General features: G+C 36.9%; 1 pseudogene; it reads left to right on the top strand.

The window, feature by feature from the left end:
• The first annotated feature begins 2,017 nt into the window (after nt 1–2,017).
• Nucleotides 2,018–3,242, top strand: LOC100963067 (annotated as a pseudogene).
• The last annotated feature ends 1,640 nt before the right edge of the window (nt 3,243–4,882 follow it).

Here is a 4,882-nt window from a genome sequence, read left to right as displayed (position 1 = left end):
CTGCTATTATTTATTTAAAGTCAATTTTGTCTGATACAAGAATGTCTGCATCTGCTTTCTTTTGGTTTTATTTGCATGGAATATTTTTGTTATCCTTTGATCTTGAGTCTATAAGAGTCTTTGTGGGTTAGATGTGTTTCATGGAGACAGGAGATATTTAGCTTGTACTTTTTAATCCATTCGGCCTATGTCTCTTTGAGTGTGGAATTCAAATCATGTACATTGATCAAAAAAATTGATTTGTGGGATGCTATTCTGTTCATCTTGTTGGTTAATACCTTATTGATTTGTTTTACCTTGTGTACTATTGCTTTATTTATACTTTGAGTTTTATTTTTTGGATGTTTTTACACTGGAGGGTGACCATCATGTTGATCCAAGTATAATGCAGTTCTGAGTCTTTGGTGCACAGCAGGTTTGGGCTTAACAAATTCTCTCAGTGTTTACCTGACTCGAAGAGTCTTTATTTTTGTTTATTTGTTTGTTTGTTTGTTTGTTTATGAAACTTAATTTTTAGGATACAAAATGGTAGACTGGAAACTGTTCTGCTTAAGAAGACTGAAGATGGGGCCCCAGTCCTTTTGGCTTGTAAGATCTCAGTTGAGAAGTCTACAGTTAGCCTACTGGGTTTTCCTTTGTAAATTACTTGATATTTTCACTTTACTGTTCACAAGAGTTCCTCCTTTGTCAATCTGAAGGAAGTTTGGCAAGTCTGATGATTATATATCTTGGTGATTACCTCTTTGTGATAAATCTCCCTGATATTCATTGAGCTTCTTGCAACTAGACATCTAGACAAAGGAAGTTTCCCTCCATTATTCTCTCAAATAGGTTTTCCAGCCTTTGTGTGTTTTTCCCTTCAGCCTCAGGTATGCCTATGATTCTTATAATTCGGCATTTTACATAATCCCATATTTCTTGTAGGCTTTGTTTGTTCCTCTTAATTCTCTATTCATTAATTTTGACAGACTGAATTAGTTTGAAAGAGTTGTCTTCAATCTCTGAGATCCTGTCTTCTGCCTGGTCTAGTCTATTTTTAAAACCTTCCATTGTATTTTATATTTCCTTAAATAATTTTTTTTATTTCTAGAAGTTTTGTTTGGTTTTTATTTATATTTATCAATAGATTTACCAAGTTTTATGCTTATTGTTTCTTTTTGAATCTCATTTCTTTATTTTAGTTCAAGTTTTGTCTTCTCAAATGTTATCCTTTGTCATTCATGATGCCTACCAAAGTTCTTGATGTATAACAAATATAACAGACATATTTAGGCTGTTCTGTCATTTGTTGACAGATCCTCCTGCTGCAATGATTCTAGCAAAAGGAGATGGATTCACTTGCCAACTTTGTTCAACCATAATCCTTCCTCTGTCTTGTTTGGACAAAGAGTGGAAACTTGGACCATGAGATGAGATTAGTTTCTCTCTCTTCAAAATCTGAACTCTGAGTCACAAATCCTAGGAATCAGTTGGTAGTGGTTCTGAATCTGGAAAGTCATGTTTTCAGAAAATGTAGTTTCTTATTTTTTAAGTCGTGTGTGCCCCAAAATTAGTGAGAGACAGGTTTATGGTGAAAATGAAGATAATTGAGAAGATACAAAGAGAAAAGCAGAGATAAGAGGATATATTCCCTCAGAGAAGGAAAAAGAGATCAAATAACTATTTTATTAAGTAATGATTTTCTAGTTTCTAATTCTAGCACCTCTAGAAATCTAGCTATATTTCCATTACTGGGATTCTTTAACATACCCTGGTAGGTCTTTTCTTTATACTCCTTAATTTAAGACAGGCTCTTTCTGGCATCCAAGTGCTCCCTAAATGAGTGTATAGTTTAAACATATTTAATGAGTAAATATGGAAGGAAGGGGAGGAGGAAGGAAATAAACTAAAGAAAAAGAGGAATTTGGGAGGGTAAGAAGAAAGATCCTCACTTCATTGCACTTACTAAAATATAGCTGGAATTTTTCCAATAGAAGCCACCAGGTTGAGAGGAGAGTGGCTGTTCCCTCTCTTCACAATGGCTTGTGCTTGTCTACTGAGATCAGTGCACTCTAAAAATGAGAAGTCATCTGGCAAATTGTCACTGCCTGCTGTCTTCAAGGCTCTCATTTGACCAGATATCATGAACTTTGTTCCACACCAACTTGAGCAAAAATATCAGACAGCCTTGTGCTGTCAGTGAATCAGCAGGTCCTCAGACTGGAACTGATTCCTGGGTACTGACAGAGCTGTGTGTAGAATTCCTAGAGTTCAAAGTGGTGGAACTCACCATTCTGGCCAGGGTGCTTTTAGAAATACATGTCATGGAGACTGCATGTTTTTACCAACCAAAACCTGCCATTGCTGGCAGCATAGAAAGTGTACAACCCAAATGAAGTATGCCATCTACTCTGCCCTAGATGCCTCAGCCTTACCAGCACTGGTCATGTCCAAAAGTCATTGTATTGAGGAAGTTCCTGAACTTCCTTTGGTGGTGAAAGATAAAGTTGAAAGCTATCAGAATGACCAAGGAGGCTGTTTTCTTAAGAAACTTAATCCTGGAATGATATCAAAAGATTTATATCTTTCAGGAAATGAGGGCTGGCCAAGGCAAAATAAGAAACCACTGTCGTATCCAGGGCAGAGACCCTGCATCATCTAAAATAAGGACAATGGTATCATCAAGGCCTTCAGGAACACCCCTGGAATTACTCTGCTTAATGTAAGCAAGCTGAACATTGTGAAACTGGCTCCTGGTGGGTATGTGGGACACTTCTGCATTTGGTCTGAGAGTGATTTGAGGAAGTTAAATGGATTGCATGTCATTTGGCATAAAGGTGCATCCCTCAAGAGTACCTACAACCTTCCCATGCCCAAGATGATGAACACAGACCTTAATAGAATCTTGAAAAGACCAGAGATCCAAAGAGCTCTTCAAGCACCATGCAAAAAGATCATCACAAAGTCCTGAGGAGGAAACCACTGAAAAACCTGAGAATTGTGTTGAAGTTAAACTCATATGCAAAGACCACATGCCAGAATCCCACTCTTCACCAGGTCAGGGATCTTAAACTTTGGGTGAGTAAGGCAGCTACAGCACTACAGGTCAAGTCAGATAGGAAGGGGTTTGCAGGCAAGAAGCCTGAAGCTGTGAAGAAAAAGGAAAAGTCTGTTGGTGTTAAGAAGCAGAAAAAGTTTTAGGTAGGAAAAAAAATGGTGCATCTACCAAAAAACCAGCAGCTGAAAAGAAGCCTGCTGCATAAACTCTTAAATTTGTTTATTCCATAAAGGTCAAATCATTTTTGGACAGGCTTTTTTGAATAAATACCTGACTGAAGAAGCAGTGAGACAAAAAATAATAAAATAAAATAAAATGTAGTTGGAAAGCCAAAAATAAATGCACAGAAGAATAAAATATCATAAAGTATAATCTTATCATTTTGAACAGAACTGTTATAAAACATTCATCTATTAAATAGATGTATTATATTCTTCAGAATGAGTTAGTCTGCATCTGAAAAACAGCAGAGCTAAAGTATGTGTTGGAATTTTGTAGCATTAAGACTCATGAGCTCACTGTGTAATTGTGGCACATGAAATAATGTTTGCACTTATTTTTCAGGCAGTCTCATTTTCTTTTCAGGTAACGAAGTCTCTCAAATTTAAATATTTTATGTCAGTGAAATCTCAAAAAAGATTATACAGGTAAGTGCCAAATTAACATTCTAAACAACAAACAAAATCTTTTAGTTTTAGAAAATAAATATTTTTCCAAGGAGTAGAATCAGAGAGCTCACAAAGAAAATAGGACTTCAGTTATGTCTTAAATTATTTTTAAAGGCAAAGATAGATAAAGACCGAAAGTCACAACTGAGGAAGCTCAGAAGTTGCCATGTCCAGACTATACTTTCTTTTTGTTGAATTTTAAGAGTCATGAGTTAGAGTCAGATTCTGGAGAACCCTGAAAGCTAAATTCAGGAGTTTATTCTGCTAGAAGGAAACTGAAATTTGAGAGGCAGAGAGGAAGGATGACATATGCTAAAGTACAGATTGGAGGGAGACATCAGTCAGTAACTGATATAAGTAGAATAAATGAAAATTCTAAAATAATCCTTGGAGCTCCAGTGTGGCACAATCGGTTAGTGCACGGTATCTATGCAAAATAATCCTACTAGAAATTTTTTGGAAACATAATATCACCTTTTGGGTATTATGATCCTTTCCTAGCACAAACTTTCAGCCCAGTAACCAAGAGGCAGGGCAGGCACTTACCTGAAAAGCTTTTTCTGACAAACTTCACCCCCAACCAGGAAGAGCTCCAGCCATCTGTCGTTTGCAAAATATTAAGATGTATTTAACTGCCAGCCCTGTCCACTACCTCAAAGCTCTGGGAGGACGAACACACTCTTTGCTCCATCCCCAGCATGGCTTGCACTGCATAGATATGTAATACCTTAGGTCAGAGATGTTATCATTGAGCAAGTCTGAGAGCTCTAAAGAGTAATCTGGCATCTACCTGTGTCTCATGGAGGTAGCCCATCGTATCTGATGCAACAGATGATAAAGAAGGTTATATACCTAACTCTGCTAGACAATGCCCAGGCCTCTGACATGGTGGCACTTTGCCTGATTTCTTTCCTGGAATTCGTCCTCTCCCAGTAGACTTGATTTATATGTTACAATGAGCTTTTCTCTTAACTACTGAGCATTTGCAGAACATCATGCACTTACAAAGCACTCCTAAATATCTTATCAATTATTTTTACCCACACAAAGCAAGATGACATTCATGATATATCCATGAATTAGAGAAACTAAGTAAAAAGATCACCATACTATCTTACTAGACTGAAAAGGAGTCATTTATTGGTGTCTTCTCCTGAGAATTGTGTTGTATCTTCTC

Source organism: Otolemur garnettii, unplaced genomic scaffold, assembly GCF_000181295.1.
Source record: "Otolemur garnettii isolate 467f Iridium unplaced genomic scaffold, OtoGar3 scaffold00017, whole genome shotgun sequence".
Taxonomy (NCBI): Eukaryota; Metazoa; Chordata; class Mammalia; order Primates; family Galagidae; genus Otolemur; species Otolemur garnettii.
This window is presented reverse-complemented; position numbering and strand designations above follow the sequence as displayed.